General features: G+C 43.2%; 1 protein-coding gene across 1 annotated transcript in view; it reads right to left on the bottom strand.

The window, feature by feature from the left end:
• Nucleotides 1-19,961, bottom strand: part of CALN1 (calneuron 1) — a 521,529-nt gene extending 501,568 nt beyond the window's left edge. The window contains exon 1 of the mRNA XM_044673040.1: nt 19,900-19,961. The gene's annotated coding sequence lies outside the window, so the exon portion shown is untranslated. The remainder of the gene's footprint in view (nt 1-19,899) is intronic.
• Nucleotides 19,962-21,046: the final 1,085 nt, after the last annotated feature.

The following is a 21,046-nucleotide window of genomic DNA, read 5'->3' as shown; positions in this document are numbered from 1 at the left end:
TCTAGGTCTATGATGCCACAAGTTCTCCCCAGCCACAGCAATCTGAAAAAGGTTCCATGGAGCACATGGGATCTCTTCTGAGGCTTCCATAGAGAAAGGTTGGATTTTGGTGCTGGGAGAAGTATGGCAGGTGGGGAGGATGGTGGGTAAAAATCATGAAAAAGTAATACATGTTCAGGAAGACCTGAGTTCAAATTTGACTCCCTGGTGTGACCTTAGTCAAGTCACTTAACTCCAGTTACCTAGTCCTTACCACTCTTCTGCCTTGGAACTAACAGTATTGATTCTAAGAAGGTAAAGGTTTAAAAAAAAAAAGTAAGACATGCTTGGGAACAGCAAGTAAGATTAGTTGGGTTAGTATAGAGATTCATATAATAGGAGATAAGGCTAGAAATGTATGTTAGGGTCAAGTTGGGGCAGGAGTGGGGAGGAAAGAATCAAACACTAAACTAGCAAGTTTGATCTCATAGGCAGTGGACGGTGTAGGTTTTTGAGGAGAGCCGTGAATTATGTCATAGTCATGTGTGAATTGGATTAGTGGGAGCAGAGATTTTAGAGTTTAATCTCTTTGAGAGCAGAGACTGTCTTTTGCCTTTCATTGTATCTCCAGTGGCTAGTATAGTTAGTGCCTGGCACATAATAGATGCTTAAAGATGTTTATTGATTGACTGACCATTATTACACATTGGAAGCCAAGAGGGGGAGCCAAATGTCCCACAGACGTCTCAAATTCCACCTGTCCAAAATTTCCCCTCCATCTGCACCTGCCCCTCCTCTAAACTTCCTTATTTCTGTTGAGGATGCCAGATTCAGTCTCTTAGCTTAGAAATTGTAGTCATCTTTGACCCATCACACCACCATATCTCATCAATTACTAAGTCTCATTGGTGCTTCCTTTACATCTCTCAACTTTTCCTTTTTCTTTATTCAGATGATAATAATAATAACATCCATGTGGTGCTTAAAAGTGTGATAGCTCTTACATGGCCAGCAGCTATTTCAATAGCCTCCTAACTTCAAGCTTCTCCACTCTCCAATCCATCCTCCATGCCTTCCCAAGGCACACGTCTTACCATAATTCTCCTCCAGATTTTCAGTGGCTTTCTGTTGCCTCTGGGAAAAAATACAAATTCCTATAACCAGGCTTCTATCTATCTACCTGTATGTATTTCATACTAAACCTCTTCACAAATACTATATTTTAGCCAAATTGCCCTCTGAACTCAACACTCCATCTTTACATCTTTGTCCTGGCCATCCCTTATGCCCAGGATATATTTCCTCCTCATCTCCACTTCCCTTGACTTCTTCCAATGTTCGACCATTACATAAAGCCTTGCTCTCTCCGATCCATTCTCCACTCAGCTACCAAAATGGCAAACCCAAATTTGACCGAGTTGCTCCACTGCTCAATAAACTCCAGTGGCTCCCTTTTCCCTCTAAGATCAAATACAGACTATTATTTGGCATTTTAAAATGCTTTACAATCCCGCCTCCATCTATCTTTCCCAATCTTATTGTACATTCTCTCCTTTCTGCCTTCTATAGCCTAGACAACTTGCCCTTCTTGCTATTCCTCACTCCCAATTCCCCATTTCCCATCTCTGAGACTTTGCCCTAGCCAACCCTCATTTCTGAAAAGTATCCCCTTCTTATTTCTTCCTCTTAGCATCTCTATTTTCCTTTAAAACTCAGCTCACCTTCTACAGGAAACCTTTCCTAGTCTTCCCTTCTGCCAGTGCCCTTCCTCTCTCCAAAATTACCCTGTATTTCTTTTCTATATACTTTTACGTGGGGCAGCCAGGTGGCACAGTAGCTAGAGCGCTGGACTGGAGTCAGGAAGACTCATCTTCGTGAATTCAAATCCAGCCTCAGACATTCGCTGTGTGTCCCAGAGAAAGTCACTCAACCTTGTTTGCTTCACGTTCCTCACATGTCAAATGAGCCGGAGAAGGAAATGGCAGCATCTTTGCCAAGAACCCTCCAAATGGAGTCACCAAGAGATGGACTTGACTGAAAAACAATCGCCCAACAAATACATACGCCTTGTCTCCCCTGACAGAACAAGGGCAAGGACAGTTTCATTTTGTATTTTGGTCCCCTCTGCTTAGCATAATGGCTGGCACATAGTAGGGGATCAGAAAATGATTGTTAATGTATTGATTGATTGATTGATTCCCTATCCCTAGCTCATTAGTTGGAGCTCTCCTCTTCCCCAAATTCCCATGTATTTACTCATCTGTATCCCTAAGTAGAAAATAAACTCTTTGAGAATAGAAACTGTCATTGTTTCCCCCCATTTCCTAGTCGAGTGTCTGGCACATAGTAGGTGCTTAGTAAATGTTTCTTAGATTGATTCGACTCTGGAAAGTAAAAGCTTGATTTTCAAGCTACACAGTAGGATCACGTTATCCAAAACAGTCTGAAACTGGGGGCAGGGATGGGGGGACGGGCAAGGGGAGCAAATTAGGACAGAAATGAAAAGTGACAAGAAGATAAATTACAATCGTGTTGTGATTTTCTAGGCCCGAGGGTTCCTGGAACCCAGACTTTCACCGACTACAGTTCTGACGAGCAGCATGCTGCCTTTTTCAAGAGATTGCCATTCCTAAGTGACTACTTAATCAGGCATTGTGTGTTTGAATGTATTCATTATATTTTAATTTGATTATATTCCAGTCAGTAGACTGAAACAGATTCGTCCAGATGTGTAATTATTTTCCAAATGCTTATTCTCTTTTTGGTGGCAACCTTGGCGTGGGACTCTGAAAACCAAGAGCTCTTCATGAACACTTGGTGCTCATTAGTCACAGAGGCTTCATTAATGAGGATTACCGTCAGACGCCATCACCAAGAAGCATCCTGTCCAGCACCAGCCTAAGAACACGCCCCAAAGTCTTCCAACAACAGTGCCCGTCCCACAAATGGCCACCCATAGGTCCAGTCTTCCTTCCGTGGAGGGGCAGTGTGACCTAGTGTCTACAGGGCTGGATTTGAAGTCACCTAGTGTAGCCAAATCCCACCCTGTGTGACCCTGGGCAAGTCACCCAACTTCTCTGAGGCTACGTTAATTTTTTTATTTGTCAAATATGAGCATTCAGGTCTCACAGGGTTGTTGTTGTTGTTGTGGATGTCTGACTCATTGTGACCCGTCAGGGTTTTCTTGGCAAAGATACAGGAAGAGTTTGCTATTTCCTTCTCAAACTCATTTTACAGATGAGAAAACTGAGGCAAACAGGATTAAGTGACTTGCCCAGAGCCACACAGCTACTAAGTGTCTAAGGCCAGATTTGAACTCAGAAAGATAGTCTTTCTGACTCCAGGCTTGGCACTAAACTATCCACTACACTACCTAGTGGCCTATATAAGGTTGATAATAAGAAAAAAATTAAAAAATGCATGTTAAGTACTTCACAATTGTTAAAACACAACATAAATGCCATCTCCTATTTTTATTTTCCTTCTGGAATATAGAAAGAATGCCCAGTTCTCGAGCTAAAGAACTAGCAGATTAATTAGCCCAGGACCTCAAATCTGTGTATCTCCAAAGAAGGAAAGCTTCCTAATAGACAGAAAGAATTGATTCCAGACCAGAGATTTAGAGTTCAAAAGGACCTCAGAGCTCAACTAGTCCTACTCCATCATTTTACATATGAGGAAGCTGAGGCTCAGAAAGATAAGATGATCTGGAAGGTCACACAGCTAGCAAGGGACAGAAGCAAGATTCAAACTCAGGCCTCTATCTATAAATCTAGCATTATTTTCTTCACTGCTCTACCCTATCCCTCATTTGGTATGGATACATGGCCTTCAACCCTTGAGTTCCTTTGCCCCAATATCCTCTCTTTTTTTTAATTTTAGAAGGCAGGAACAATCGCCTAATCATCTAGTCACATTTTTTCCTGTAGTCTAGAAACAATAATCTGTCTTTTGGATGACTCTGGCTCAGGAACTCAGCTTGACATTGATCCACAGCCTCGTTCAGCCTCCTGGATTATAAAGACATGGGCAGACTCTTGTTGAATTGATGGTGCTTTTTCCCAGTGCCTCTTGGGAGCCAGTAGGAGAATAAATGAAAGCCTGAACCTCTTCAAGATACCTCTCTCTATACCTCTGGAGCCTTGTTGGACACATTTAGAACACTGCATCAGGTTCACTACCTTTTTTTATTTTTAACTCTTCCTTTCTGTCTTAGAATCAATACTGTATATCGGATCCAAGGCAGAAGAAAGATAAGGACTAGGCCAGTGGTTCCCAAACTTTTTTGGCCTACTGCCCCTTTTCCAGAAAAAATATTACTTAGCCCCCTGGAAATTAATTTTTTTAAATTTTAATAGCAATTAATAGGAAAAATAAATGCGCCTGTGGCCATCACCACTCCCCTGAATCGCTGCAGCACCCACCAGGGGGCAGTGGCGCCCACTTTGGGAATCACTGGACTAGGCAATGGGGTTAAGTGAAAAATCTGAGGGTTTTAGTGAACGATAACCTCAAGGTAAGTCATGAGTATGATGTGGCAACCAGAAAGATGGATACAATCTTGGGCATCATTAAGAAAAGCATAGTGTCGAGGCTCAGGAATGAAGTAGTCCTACCCTACCATGCACCGATCATGAGTATTATGTTCAGTTCTAGGTACCACATTTGAGGCAAGACATTGATAAATTGGAGAGCATCCAGAGGACAGTGTCCAGGATGGTAAAGAATGCTATGTTCATGTCATGGATGTATTGACTAAAGGAAGTGGGAATGTTTATTCTGGAAAAGAGAAGCTGGAAGAGATACATGGTAGTTGTCTTCAAGTGTGTGAAGGGCCTTGAGGTGTCAGAGGATTAGTCTTGCTCTGCTTGACCAAGAAGAACAGAATTAGGGGTAACGAGTAAAAGTCATAGAGAGGTATTTATCATCTTGACTCTAAGAATGCTTCTCAATGATGAGAATCATCCAAAAGATGAAATGGACAGTCAAGGAGATAGTCAGTTTCCTATGACTAAATGTCTTCAAGAGAAGACTGGATGACCAATTGTTGGGTGGTTCTTGGGGGATTCCTATTTAAGTGTGAATTGGACCTGAAGACATCTGTGATCCCATCTAACTTTAAGATTCTCAGGTTCTGTGAGTTGTAAGAGACCATACTAAAAAGGAAAGCTGCCATCATTTTATAGTGAGTTTTGAAAACAAGTGAAGGGTGGAGGCTCTTAACCTGCATTTAGCAGTCAATGGGGAGACAATGAAGTTCTGCTGAGCAGAATATCATAACTGGAACTAGGCTATAAGGCATTTTTTACAAGACATTATAATCTAGTTGGTTTTTATGTCTATAATATTGTGATGCCACCTCAGCATGGTTCTCCATGCCTAGGGTCTGAAAGAAATTGGGATGCAAGCATGGAAGAAGCTGAACCATTGAAACCCATTGCCTAGTCTTGTCTACATCTTGTCCTTCAACACTTCATTGTTCCAGCCAGGGCAGTGGATGGGATGGAAAGGAAGATGATTCAGAATGGTGAATGGGATCAATTTAATTAAAATGTAGGCACCAATCTTCAATAGTAATTACAGATAATATTAAGCAGATAAAGAACTTCATACCCATTATCTCACTTGAGTCTCATAGCAGCTCTTACAGATAAGCAACTCCAGGGACTGTTGCCTCAATTCTATTTTTTTTTAAACCCTTGTACTTTTGTGTATTGTCTCATAGGTGGAAGATTGGTAAGGGTGGGCAATGGGGGTCAAGTGACTTGCCCAGGGTCACACAGCTGGGAAGTGGCTGAGGCCGGGTTTGAACCTAGGACCTTCTGTCTCTAGGCCTGACTCTCACTCCACTGAGCTACCCAGCTGCCTCTCTATTTTTTTTTTAATCCTACCTTCCATCTTCATTTCAATTCTAAGACAGAAGACCATCAAGGTTAAGTGACTTGACCAAGGCCACATGTCACCTCCATTTTACAAAAGAGGAAACCAAAAGCCCACAAGACCTAGTGACTTTCCTATGGTATCATATCAAGGAAGTATCAGAGGCATGATTTGAAATCAAGCCTACCACTCTTTCCAACCTACAACCAAACTCTCAATGGAATGATAGAGCTCTAGACTGTCTCCCCTATTTCCCTTTCCAGCTTCCTTTGGTGTGTTGTCTTTCCCAATTATATTGGAAGCTCCTTGAAGGCAAGAACTGTCTTTTTTTTTTTTTTTGTATCTTCGATATGGTAGATGCTCGTTAAATGTTTAATGACTGACTATTTATTATTAGCAACTTTGGGATCTAGCCTTTTGAGATCTGTTTGGATATTGACTATCACCCAAGGTGTTACCTACCATTCCTAGCCTTGTGCTGTCCAAGAAAATATGGTTAAACATTGAAATGGGTGACCAAGTGGGATCATTCCTAGGAGGTTATCACCTCTGTGGGCTCTTCTTCTCCTTCCCCCAATATATCTTGGCAAGGCTAGAATAAACATCAAAGGTACCTTTGATCAAGGAACCAAAAACCTGCAAATTAGGAACAGTCACAGATAAAGCAAGGTAGATGTTGAAAGGCCAAGACTTTGATTTGAATCCCAGAATAATCAATAATATAGTCAGTCAGTAATGCTGCAGGGAAGATAAATGGTCAATAACACCAGAGATGTCACCAGAGGACAATGTACAATGTACAAAGAGGGAAAGCGGCAGCGAGGGGGAGAGAAATGCTGCCAGAAAACCTGCTCTCAGTCCTTCCTGGGTTGCCTCCATGGCCAGGGAAGGAGGGCATGGTGGTTTGTATGAGCATTAGACCAGGGTGCCTCAGCTCCATTTGAGCCCCATTGACTGATGCCACATCTCTCTCCTATCTCAGAGAGACCACAAGACTCTCTTCGACCCTGTGGGACGTGGAGAGATTATTCACCCTCCTATAGGAAATAGTTCTTTGTGGGGTCCTGTAATCCAATGGGTCATGGGGCAATCAGGGTCATGGGGCAATCATAGGCTCCTAGATCTAGCACTGAAAGGAACTTCAGAGGCTATGTGGTCCAACACGTTCATTTTACCAAGGAGGAAACTGAGGCTCAAGAAGGTTAAGTGGTTTTCCCATGGCCACACAGGTGATAAAAGGCATTCAAGTCCTCTGATTCCAAATCCAGCATTTTTTCTTCACGCCACTCATTAATTTGACAAGCTAAGTACCAAATACCAGGCAAAGTTCAAGCAGTATGAAAACAGAAACAAAATAATCCCTGCCTTCAAGGAGTCTACATTCTATTGTGCAACTATAAAATGTTCAAAGATAATAGAGGGGGCAGCTGGGGGGTTAGGTGGATTGAAAGCCTGGCCTAGAGACAGGAGGTCAAATCTGGCCTCAGACACTTCCCTGCTGTATGACCTTGGACAAGTCACTTGACCCCCATTGCTTAGCCCTTACCACTCTTCTGCCTTGGAACCAATACACAGTGTTGATTCTAGGACAGAAGGTGAGGGTTTAAAAAAGATTAATAGAAACCATGTATTTGTTGTTGGAGGGAATATAGGAAGACTTCATAAAGAAAGAAAGAGGTAGCTTTAAGTTTAGTCTTGATAAGGTAAGGCTTCTGAAAGACAAAAAAAGGGGGGGACGTACACCCCTTATGTGAGAAATGAACTGTGCAAATGTATGGAGATGGGAAATGGCATGGTGAATTGGAATGATGATTAATGATGACTATAAAGGGGCTAGGTGGAAATTTGTCACAGAATCATCAATTCAAAGCCTAAAGAAACCTTGGAATCCGCCAGTCCTGCTAAGGATCAGAGAGTTGATGTCATTCGCCCCAGGTTCTGCGATCATGAGTGTCCGAGGTGGGATTTGAACTTGGGTCCTCTGACTAGAGCCCGGGTCATTTCCCACTGTACCACGCTGAGTCCCACACTTAGAGGCGAGGGATCCAAATAAGGCAGCGGCTGCTCCATTTGGGAATCTCTTGGGAGTTCCAAAGACTCTAGCTCCGGCTTGCCTTGACAGAGTTACTTTTCATCCTCCCCGGCTCGGCACTCAGGCGAGCACCAGCCACGGGAAATCAGTTAATAACTATGCACATTTGATAATAAATTTTAACAATTTAAGAGTGCGGTACAGTTTTATTACAGTTTTTATTTTATCATACTAATTCAATGCGTAATAACCTGCCAGAGACACAGAATTCACTTGACATATGCTCTGAGCTCTAAGAAATCGAATATGCTGGAGTCATAAACCTTGGGTCACACCCAGCTGACAGCATCTTGGGGAGGGCAGTGAGAAAAGATGCCTCCCTGAGCTGGGCTCCACTAAAGGGTGCCAAGTCGCTGCTTTCCAACTTCTGTTTGGCTCTTCCAGTCCCCTGAAATGCTTCCCGCCAGTCAGGGAAAGGTAGAATCTGAAGATACCAACCTCACTGAGCCCCGGTATGGCCTCGGATGCCCTAGATTAGACTCCTGGCTACCCTGGCCTCACGGCACTCTGGGGGTTGCCACAGTGGCAGGAAGGGGCCTGGGAGTTGTCTGCAAGGGTTGGGTAAATAGCTCCCTCCGAGCAACCCTCAGCACTGGACAATAGCGACTGGCGAGATTTCAAACCCTACAAATGAGCAGATTCTGCCTTAAAAAAAAAAAATGGAAAGAAATCAGGCCAAGCAAATGAAAAGGCTCCTTGGGGATAGAAATCAGACTTTCTTCTTCTGTCTTTTTAGATTTAAAGCGAAAGGGGACCTTAAAAGTCATCCAGTCCAATCTCCTCATTAAGGAAAGTGAGATTGAGGGAGGTGAAGGGACTCACCCAAGGTCACACAGGCAACAAGGAGAGGTTGAGTGATCCTGGGCAAATAATTTTTTTTCTTTGCCTCATTTTCCTCATCTATAAAATGAGAATAATAATTGCATCTACCTCTCAGGATGGCTATAAGAAGCAAATGAAATAATGTAAATAAAGTGTAACCCTTAAAGCATATATAAATAATAGTTTTCATCATCATCATTTCTTTTTAACCTTTCATTTCTCTCTTAACAACATCTCCAAGACAAAACAGTAAGGGGTAGGCAAATTGGGCCAAGTGACTTGCCCAGGGTCACACAGCTAGAAAGTATCTGAGGTCAGATCTGAATCCCAGACCTCCCACCTCCAGGTCTGGTGTTCTAAACACTGAACCACCTAGCTGCCCCCATAATCAACATTATTAAGTACTTGGGATTAAGAGATAAGAGACCAGAGTTTTAGCTTTGGTTCTGACCATGACATCCAATGCTCCTTGGGGGAAGTCATTCCTCTGTGCTGTTCCTCAGTTTTCTCCTTCTTAATAACAATAGGTAACATTTATATAGTGTTTTAAAGTATGCAAAGGGCTTTAGTCAGGTCAACAAGCATTTATTAAGCCCTTATCCTGGGCCAGGTACTGTGTTAAACATTAGGGATTAAATGAAAAGCTTTTAAAAACACAACACCTGCTTCCTAGAAGCTTACATTCCAATAGCAGAGACAACATGCAAAGAATTAGGTGAGTTAAAAACATATACGGAATATGTTGCACAAGAGCATATAGATCATCTAGATCAGCTTATTTGCCTTCTTATGGAGGGAGGCAGAGAGGGAGGGAAGGAGAATTTGGATCACAAGTTATCCAAAAACTATGTTAAAAATGATTTATATATGTCATTGGGGAAAAACACAATGAACTATAAGTAGGGGAAAATATTTAGATAGAAGGAAAGGGAGACAATCTCAGAGGGAAAGATGCCAGTAGCTAGAGGAATGAGGAGAGGTCTCCTGCAGAAGGTGGGAAATGAGCTGACATACGCTTAACTTATTTAATACCTTCAACAAACTTGTGAGGTAAGCATTGTTATTATCATTGGCATTTTACAGAAGAGGAAAATGAGAGAGAGCTTAAGTGATTTGTCTAGAATCATTCAACCAGTAAGTGACCCAATAACATCCAGTATTTTTTTCTGTGACTTGGATAAAATCGTAGATGGCTGGCTCGCCAAATATTCAAAAGACAAGTGTCTAAGGTAGGCATTGGCTCCCAAGTCCTGTACTTAATCCACCACACCAAGGACTACATACCTTCATCCATCCTACTCAATTCTTTATTTTTTTAAACCCTGGCCTTCTGTCTTAGCATTGATAATAAGTATGAGTTCCAGGGTTAGGCAATTGGGGTTAAGTGACTTGCCCAACATCGCACACCTAGAAAATGTCTGAGGCCAGATTTGAACCCAGGACTTCCCATCTCCAAGCCTGGCACTCTATCCACTGAGCCACCTCGCTGTTCTATAGTCCATTTAGTTATAGTTCACTAACTGGCCATAATATGGAGCCAATCCTAAAGTTCTTACCTTTCCCTTTTCACTAGATTTTCATAAGAATCAGTCTGAGGTCATCATAAGTGTATGCGATTTGCTTAGGAAAATCTATTCTAATTCTCTTCATAAAGAAAGCAAAGGGCAGAGAAGTCAAAAGGTGGCCACCAAATAGAGTGTTCAAAGACAAGAAGGAAATGAAACCTGCAAACTATATGCTGGAGAGATTGACTTTGATTTCTGGGAAAACTCTAGAATGTATTATTAAAGAAATGATTAATGACATAACAAAAAGGAAGCAGTGATCACACAAAGAGCCAGTCTGTCTTCGTGAAGAATATGCCAAGCTAGCCCTATCTCCTTCCTTGACAGTTACTATACTGATGGATCAGAGAAGGCTGTAGATAGGGTTCAGTTAGATTTTAGCATGGAATTTGACAGAGCTTCTTGTGCTCATCTTGTGGATAAGATGAAGAGATGTGGGCTGTCTGAAAGTATAGTTAGGTGGATTTGTTGTTTTTCAGTCATTTTTCAGTAGTGTCCGACTCTTTGTGATCCCATTTGAGGTTTTCTTGACAAAGATCTTAGCGGGTTTGCCGATTCTTTCTCTTGCTTATCTGACAGGCGAGGAAATTGAAGCACACGGGATTAAGTGACTTGCCCAGAGTCCCATAGCCAGTAAGTGTCTGAGGTCAAACTTGAACTTTTACCTGACTGTTGGACTGGCACTCTATCAACTGCACCACCACGCTACCCTTACGTGGATTAGAGACTGATTTAATGGACAAAAATCATGTATTAAGGATTAGATGTCAATCTTGACAGAAGTCTCCAGTGGAGTGCTCCAGGGATCTGTGTTTGACCCTGTAACATCTAGCATTTTTAACTGTGACTTGGATAAATTCAGAGGTGGCAGGCTCATCAAATTTTCAGATGACAAAAAGCTGTGAAGGATAGTGAAAGCCCTGGATAACAGTCAAGATCCAAATCTAATAAGATGAAATTTAACAGAGATAAATGTAGAGCCTTTCTCTTGAGTTCTAAAGTCATCTTCATAAGAATAAGATAAAGTAGAAACAACTAGGAGAAAAGCCTTGGGAATCTAACTGGCAAGATGGATAGAGCACTGAACCTGAAGTCAAAAGGACTCAAGGTCAAACCTGGCCTCAGATACTTCCTTGCTGTGTGACCCTGGACAAGTTATTTAGGTTTTGTTTGCTTCAGTTTCCTCAACTATGAACCGAGGATAAAAGAACATCTACTTCACAGGATTGTTAGGAGGCACAAAATGAGGTAGGGCTTAGCACAATGCCTGGCATACAGAAGGGAATGCTTATGCCCTTCCACCTCTGTTACCACCAAGATCAAGATGAGTCAAAAAATGATGTGACAGCCATAAAAATGAATTTGATTTCAGATTGCATGAAACACATCTGGAGACAGTCATAACCCTACCAGAAGAAGATTGATAAACTTGAGATCATCCAGAGAAGGACAATCAGTTTTGTGAAGGACATTAAGATCAAACAATATGAGAATCAGTTGAAGGAACTGGGAATGTTTAGCCTGGAGAAAACTCAATGGAAACATGAGAGCAGTCTTCAAGAATTTAAGGGGTGAACACAAGGGAAGATTAGAATTGTACGATTTGGTCTGGGAAACCACAACTGGGACCAATGAATGGGGTTTTAAAGGAAGCATATTTAAGGTTTGTATAAAGAAAAAAAAAACTTCCTAATAGAGTTATTCATATATGGACTGGCTTGCCTCAGGAAGGAGTGATTTCTACCTTCTTATAAGCCTTTAGGCAAAGGCTGAATGGCCACTTGTTAGGAATATCATAGATAGGATTCTGGGTCAGGTATAGGCTGCGTCAGGTATAGGCCCCTAAAGTCCCTTCTAATGCTGACATTCTGTCATTGTGGGAGAAGTACTGATCAGAATAAATATAAGTTTTTGTATGTCTATTTAGCCAATCATCAACTCATTTCAGACTTTATTATTATTCATCAGAGAAAAATAATGCATTAAGTTAGACCTTCCTCCAAGTTATTTCCCATGCATAAGCCAAAATCCTATAAGATTCCTTGAAAGATGTGACAAAAGAATGGTTTCTAATAATATTCTAATTATTGATATCAAATGAAGCAAAAGGCAAAAGAATTCTCACTTAAGGTGTCCACCACTGTTTGAGATGGTATCCGACAGGGAGTCCAAGTCAAAAGGAATTTCTTATAGATGATGAAGTCCTCCAGATGTTTCTCTCTTCAGATGACTTTATACTGCCCACATCAGTCCTTAGAACATTGCCCCATTTCCTAAATGAAATCTAGAATCAACTGAGAATTTGGTTTGCCCATTCACACAGGAAAAAGCAAGTGGATGAAAAATGCTTGTTGTCCAGACTACGGTATACATTGGGAAAATCATCCCACAGAACTTTCATTATTATACATATCTTAGACAAACTCTGAGATGGGACAATGTACTGGGCCCAGAATTGAATAGGTAAAGAACAGGCTGAATTGCCTTTGGAAGAATGTACAGTGCTTTTAATTAACCACAAAATTCTTCTTAAAACAATGCCCCATCTTTTTTTAACCTCTGTATTCTATGGATGACTCTGAATGGTTGGTCTCTGAAGAATTCAGATTGTGAATCACTCAAAGCAAAACCAAGAGGCATATAATGAGGACACAAACATTCTTCCTATCACTCAAATTAACCTCGGAGTTATTTTTACCTTTCACTTTGCCTCACTCTTCATACCCAGGTAGTTACCAAGTCTTATCGTCTTACAGACTCAATACCTCTTACATCTGTCCTCTTCTCTCCACTCATAGGATTTCTCCCTAGTTTCAGACCCTTATCTCCTCTCATCAAGATGATCTCAATAGGCTCCTAATAGGCCCCCCAGCTTCCAGATTCATTCTTTATGCAGCTGTCAATCTAATATTCACAAATCTGACCATCTCAATGACCACTTAAAAACATTCATTGGCTTCACCACTCCTAAGATACAAAATCATCAGTTTGGCATGTATATACCCACCTACATTTCCAGAATTATTTCCTATCACCAGACCCATCATAGTATCTCTCCCCTTCATTCACTGTCCATTCCAATCAACCTGACCTCTAGCTGTCTCCCTTATACAACATTCCATCTCCTGTCTTGAAGCTTTGATGCACAGAGACCTTCTTGGCTGGAATATCCTCTCTCCTCACCTTGACCTTGTGGAATCTCCTTAACAGCTCATCTCAGGAGGAACCTCTTACATGGGAATCTTCCTGCCCATCCCCTTCCGCTCAGCTGTTGAGTTCTCTCCTTTTTAGCTTAGTTTTTTTTTCTTTATAGATTCTTATCTATGTATATGTTGTTTCCCTTTACTGAATATAAGTTCCTTGAGGGTAGGGAATGTCTTATTTCTGCCATTATCTCTCCATCATCTGATACTGTGCTTACACCATTTGAAATGGTCAATAAATCCTTTTTGATTTGAATAAAATGTAATTTAATGGTGGGATTAAGTAAACTGCCCTCCCAAAAAAGGTCACAGAGTTTGAGTGACTAGGCAGGAGCAGATCATGCATCAAAAATGAGGGATAATGGTTACTATGCTCCATTGGCATCCACACAATGCCAATGGATCTGAAGGAAAGTCCCTAGCATGTTAAGGGCATGAGATGCTCCTCCCATTTTGGCTGTGGAAGATTTATGGGGCAAAATGAACAAGAGGTATGCAGGATGAGAAGGTATGTATCCACCCCCCATTTGAGGGAGAAAGAGATCACATAAAAGAGATCACTGATCTATCAAAAGATCCCATTCCAAGACCTTCATGAACTGATACAGAGCGAAATAAGCAGAACCAGGGAAACATTATACATAGTAACAGCAATATTGTGGAATGATCAAATGCAACAGACAGCTATTATTGGCCATACAATGATCCAGGACAATTCTAAGGGACTTAGGACAAAGAACGCTATTCACCTCCAGAGAAAGAACTGTTGGAGTCGAAATGCTAATGAAAGCATATAATTTTTCAATTGTTTATTTGGATTTATGTTTTGGGGTTTTGTTTTATAAGATTACTCACAAAAATGAACAATATCAAAATATGTTTGCATGATAATACACGTATAACCCAGATCAAATTGCCTGCCTATACTGGAGGGGGAAAGGAAGGGAAGGAGGGAAATAAGTTCAATCATATAAAATGTGCCTTTCCCCAGGTCTACACTATCTATCAATTTCTGACTGGGCTGTTGCACTAGCATCTTGCTTTCCCCTAGTTTTATCCCACTCCATAGATCACTGATAAACTAATCTTAAATACAACTTTCATCCTGTTACATCCCTGCTCACAGCCTTGTCTTCAAGATAAAATTCATATTTCTTAGTCTTGGCATTCAAGGTCCCTCCCTATCTAGCTCCAAATTTAATTTTCACTATTTCCCAGCAGAAACCTTCTAGGCACATTGATCTATTCCTAAAATCTGACTTTCTCTACAACTCGGCTTAATTCATCCCACCCCCATATACTCCAGAATTCCCTGCATCCCTCATCACCATCTTTCTAAGTCCTATTTATCCTTCAGAGCCCTATTTAATCCCTACTTCATCTAGAAAGTCGCCCTTCCATCCCACCATGATCCTTCTCTCCTAAGAATTCTTCTGAGACTGAGTTTCTCCCCCGACCCTTCATCTACCATTTATGATGAGTCAACATGGCATCTGGGCTGGGAGTGAGGAAGTTGGGGCTCTTACTCTGCCTGTAACCCTTCCTATCTATGCAATCATGGGAAAATCACATAAACTCTGTGGAGCTTTATTCACCTATAAAATGGAGGCATGGATATTGACCTCGCTAAGATTTTGTGAGAAAACGTGCTGTGGGTGATATAGAAATGTGAATCATTATCAGTCCATGATACTGTTGGTCATCATAAAATCATAGATTTAGAGATGAAAGGAATATCAGACACCATGGAGTCCAACATTCAATTTACTGAAGAGGAAACTGAGGGTTAGGGAAGTTAGGTGACATGCCTAACAGCACACAGGTAGTAATTCAGATTGGGGGGGGGGTTCTTATCCTCCTTATTAAACTGTAAGATTTGTGAAGGCAGGTAACATCTCTTGTTGGGGACCATAATCTAGCCCAGGGTCTTGTAGCTACAAAGAGAATACTCCCCTCCCAGGAAATGCTTGTTGACAGATCTGTGACCCCTGGCATTTATTGGGGTGCTCTGATTCTCCCAAAAAGGTCAATCTACTCTTTCATCTTATAGGATCATCGATCTGGGCCTCAGGAGCCAGTAAATCCAATCCATTCTTTCCCCAGAGGGGTAACTTATGGCTCAGGGTGAGGAAGTGATTTGCCCAAGGAAATAAGGATCAGAGCTGGGAGGTGAACCAAGACCCTGTGATGGAAGGACCAGAACTCTTTCCACCGCACCAGACTGCACCCCCTTATTCTAGACTGGAGGATGGAATGGGCAGACACTAGTCTAAGAGGGAGGGTAGAGAAGTTCTCCGAGTAATTCCAGTTTGCAAATCATTTTGCTATTCTGACCAGTGTCACAAGAGGACAGATTGGGAATCCACAGGAGCCTGATATAAATGGACCACTGCTGCTGTGGGTCACTTTGGTTCAAACTTAGTTTTCCCCACAGTCTGATTTCCTTTATGTCTAGGTTCAGACCCAATGATTATGGATCCATGCTCAAGTCTGTGTCTTAAATAAACAAAACAAGAGCTGTTTTTGTCACAGTAGTTCAATCCCACCTAGATATCAGCTATTGGTGGTACAGTGGATAGAGTGCCAGGTCTAAAGTCAGGAAGACTCCTTCCTGAGTTCAAATTTGGCCTCAGACACTTACTAGCTGTATGACCCTGAGCAAGTCACTTAACCCACTTTGTCTCAATTTCCTCATCTGTCAAATGAGCTGGAGAAGGAAATGGCAAACCACTCCAGTATCTCTGCCAAGAAAACCCCAAAATGGAGGTCACAAAGAATCTGACAAGATTGAAATAACTGAACAGAGATCCAGAACTAGAATGAACTTTGGTAATGAGCTTATTTCACTGATGCAGAACCATTAAGTGATTTGTCTCAGCCCCCTTCAATTCCAATAAGTGGCAGAGCTCACAATTGAACCCAAGACTTGTAATTATGATTTCTACTTCTCTTAAAAGCAAATGGGTCCATCATGCCTTAGACTTAATTTCTCAACCCAGTGGTTTGTTTATTTAACTGTGAGCTGCTGTCCTACAGGTCATTAGCCCATCAAAAAATATTACATCATAATTGGCTAAGAGTATTTTTTTTGCCTGGCCTAATGAGTACCATTTTGATGTGCTTAAGAGCTCCTATGGAGGACAGCAGCCATCTATTAAATTTTCAGATTAAACAAGAAAACATCAGGTTTTAAATAGGAATGGATGCAGAGGCACAAATCTATCCATTTGTGGGTCACTAAAGGACACTCTCCATTTGATAAGGGACATCTAGACTGGGCCAAGAATGGCCCAAGGGAAAGGGCACCACTGGAGAGATGAGTGGAAAGAGCTTGGATGTCAGAAGACCTGGGTTGTAGTCAAAGAAGATCCAGTAACCCATTATGTGGCCACGGGCCAGCTCCTTCCTTGCTCTGTGACTCAGTTTTCTAAACTGTAAAATAAGGAACTTAGATCTAGTGAAAGACAATGTTGTCTAAAGACTAGAATATTCAACTTGGAGTCAGAAAGCTCCAACTTGGGTTAAAAAATCTCATCTCAGACACTTTCTACCTATGTGACAGAGGAGAAGTCAACCTCTCTGAACCTTAGTTTCCCTCTGTGTAAAATGGAGATAATACACCAGGTAGTTGACAGGATCAACTAAGATAATAATATCCAGAAAGAATTTTGTAAACCTTATAACTTTATATAAATGTCAGCCATTATTATTGTTTCTAGCTCTAATGGTCTTATTATTTTCCCTAAGCCCCATTTGATTCTTCTAACAGAGGGAAATAAATAGGAAAAGTTGGCACAGGATGTTCCACTGTCATTTAGGAACAGATGGTGAAAAGTGAAGTTCCCTCCCCAAGCACCTTCACTGCCTAAGAATAAAGGGAGGGCACAGGAAAGGAGGGAATCCCTGGGTTTTGAGACCAAACTGCCAATCTATAATTCAGGACAGAGAAGAGGTTGTGGGATGGTGAGAGAGAAAGAAAGGTATTTTACTCCTGGTCAGGGTCCCAGGGCTGCCACCTCTGACCCTCAAAATAGATAAAATCTAGACCTGTATTCAAATCCTTCCTCTGACACTTAATAGCTATGTGATCATAGACAAGTCACTTTAAATTCCCTGAGCCTCAGTTTCTCCATCTGTAATATGAGGGCATTGTACTCTTCCATCTCTAAGGTCCTTTCCAGCTCTAAATCTCTGATCCCATAAACTCCAAATCCAGTAGTTCTTTCCACTACATTTGTCACCTGTGATCTTAAGAATCTGTGACCTGTGAGGCAGTTATGTGGCTCAGTGAACAGGGTACCAGACCTGGAATTTGGAAGACTTGGGTTCAAATCTAGCCTCAGATACTTCCTAGCTGTGTGACTCTGGGCATATCACTTACCCCCATTTAACTAGCCCTTGTCCTTCTATCTTAGAGTTGTTACTAGGAAATAAGGTAAGGGTTTAAAGAAAAAAAAAAGTCTGTGGCCTGTGTCCACTCTGCTGTCTGTACTTTTGTTGTTGGGCTGTGGCCTATCAGCTCTCTCAGCTCTACCTTATTTTTTAGGCCACTCTCCTCAAGACCTCCCCAGCAGGCTACTAGAAGGCCAGATCCTCCGGGAAGAGATACATAGAAAGGCCACCAGACCAAGGAAAGGAATCTAGGTTGGGATGAGCAAATGGAAACAAGAACCTACAAAATAAAATAAAATCACCCCCTCCTGCAGATTTCTTCCCTCTCTCCTAGCTGACTTCATAGCTGAGCCTACATGGATTTCCCAATTTCCTGACCTGCTGGGCTCCTATTTGCAGAGAACTTCTCCTTTGCCTGGGTCCTTGTTTTGGCCTCTCGGCATGATTACCCAAATCCATGGCTGCCTGGTGCAGAGATTACGAATCTATCAAGGGTTCCATTTGTATTCCTTGAATAGTCTCTCTTCATTCACTAGAGAGCTCCTGTTCAGTCTTGGTGTGCTTTATGATATGGAGAATGCACCTACAGCCTTTTCCAGGCGCCTGGGCTTGCTTTCAGCACCGTTGCAGAGAGAAAGTTTAAACCTCTTCACTGGGGTTTTGGAAGGAATTTGGCTGCTCTCTTTCTGACCACTGTACCGTTGGTGGAAACAGCCTGTGACATTCCAGGCTGTAACTTGCCGGCAAAATCCTCATCCGGATGGATCAGCTGCTTCCTCTCTTTCTCCACCCCCCTCAACACCCCAATCTCCATCAAAAACTGAAGAAGGTTTGGTTAATTGTCAAAAAGAGGTTTGGAGCAAAGGCGTTTTGTTTGGGGAGCCTTTTTAGCCTAAATCTCCAAGGGGCTGCTCCTTTGGCGACCGACACACAAGCCTAGGACCCTCCGGCTCACCTAGCCTTGAAGAAAGGGCAGAGATGAAGAGAATGACTCCACAAAGTGAGAGGGACTTAATCCTTAATAAGTAAAGAAGGCTTAACTTCACACAGGGCCTGGGATGGGTAAGAGGTCACACCAGGCAAGATTTTAAAGGGGCAAAACAAGCTTTATTGGAGTGGGGGGGAAGGGGGGAAGGGGGGAGTGTAAAAAAGAAAAAAGACATTTTACCCGGAAGAAACGGTCCCGCGAGGAGGAGAATCAATTGAGGATTTAGAGAAAACTGTTCTAAAGCCCACCCGGTGCAATTGACAAAAATGCAATTTACAAAGAAGATAAATCCTCTCCTGGGACAAGCCAGGCTAGAGCTGACTCCCGAGCAAAGCCAACTCTCGCCTCCCTCTAAGAAGCTCAGGCTCCCTTCATTCTCACAACTCTTTGAGGGGCTACAGGGCGAGGGATTCCTCCGACCTCAAGTAGCTTTCGCGAGGCGGGGGGGAAAGAGGAGTGGGGTGGGGGGAGGGGGGAGTCGGGAGGGAGGGGAGAAGGAGCCAGCAGGGTGTTCCCTCCCACCGGGGCTATTTAGAGAGTGGGGATGAGTTCTCCAGCCATTCAGGAAAGCAGCCTCCCAACTTCTCTCAGACCGAGTGGCAGGTCACTGATTTAAAAGAGTAAAGTCAAGCCTGGGTTATGCCCTTTCCTCGGAGCCAGCAGGAAGGAAGGGAACCCGAGAGGAGGAAATGTTTTTGCGGTAGTCCGGGGAGAAAGAAGCACCCCCACGCACATACACACACTTCAGAACGACTTTGCAAGCTCGGGGAGGCCCCCAGCCAAAACAAACGCACCGGGACCTGTACGTAGCCAGAGAAACCCAAAGCAGGGAAAAACTTGGCTTCCTCTCAACTCAGCCCAAACTGGGGAGGGGACCAACCCGACCCGGGGAGGCAAGCGAGAGGGGCTGGCCAGGGCTGCGTCCATGCAGCCAGCTCCGGAGATCCAGAGCCCCCCCTTCCTTGGCAAGGCTCATACCTCCTGCTGCTCTCAGGGGAGAGGCGTCCAGGATCCATGGCCCACAGGGAGCTCAGGGGGGCTCTCTCAAACCATCACAAAGCAACTGGAGAACCGCAGCTCTGGAGGAGCCCAGCCGGCCAGGCGAGCTAATTAAAAGGGGCTGATGCCTCTTCTTTTTGGTAACGGATCAGATTTAAAGGGCTAGAGTCCCAGGATGGGGGAGGCAGTGAGTGGTGCGGTGACTGCTGCTGCTGCTGCTGCTGCTGCTGCTGCTGCTGCTGCTCCTGCTGCTGCTCCTGCTGCTGCTCTCGGCTCTCCGGAAAGCCTCTTGCAGTCAGTGCTCTGGGCTGAGCACTAAGACAGAACCCATCAGGGTGAAGATGGGAAATGTGCGGTAAGGCAGGCTAGGCTGCAGCTCGGCCATCCAAGGTCCCGGTGCTGGCCACCAGGGTGAGAGCAAAAGTTTCAGCCCCTCTTCTGCCAAAGGGAGAGGGGCAGCCAGCTCCGGGGAAGCCTAGAGCCAGCCTGGGAGCACCCCCTGACCCACTCTCAGCAGCCAACTTGGCTTCTGCCCCCTCCTCCGCCCAAGCACCACCACACACATGCACCCACCAAGACTGACTAGCTGGGTGATGGCCCAGGAGGGAGAGAGCACTCCAACAAGGGAACACTCCAATACAAAGGCAAGGAGGTGCCCTCACCCGCCAGCAAGTGTGCCCATTGTGTGCCGGTAATGGGTGCAGGTGCAATTCGTGGGCTGAAGGCTGAAAAGGAGGAAAGGAGCATCGTGAGTCACAATAGAGAGAGAGAGAGGGCACAGGGGGGATTCAGCGCATCCCTGGTATAGGAATCGAGGAGGAATTAGCCCCAGTGAAGGGTCGAAGAGAGAAACTAGACATGGAGTGCCACCGAAGATTTAGAGCTTAGGGAACATTTAGTCTTATTCTCCTCCTTTGTTTTACAGATGAGGAAACTGAGGCTGAGAGAACTTCGTCAAGGTCACAGAAGCAGGATGTATGCCTTCTTTACCCTGGTCCATGCTGCCAGGCCAGAGTTTGGCTTAGAATTGAAATTCATGCCCTCTACTTAGAAGGCTCCTAGTCAAACTCTGCAACAACCCCAACCCCATACCACCTGGCCCAGCCCCTTTCAAGAATCTTGTGGG

The sequence above is a fragment of the Gracilinanus agilis genome, chromosome 4 (genome assembly GCF_016433145.1).
Source record: "Gracilinanus agilis isolate LMUSP501 chromosome 4, AgileGrace, whole genome shotgun sequence".
Taxonomy (NCBI): Eukaryota; Metazoa; Chordata; class Mammalia; order Didelphimorphia; family Didelphidae; genus Gracilinanus; species Gracilinanus agilis.
This window is presented reverse-complemented; position numbering and strand designations above follow the sequence as displayed.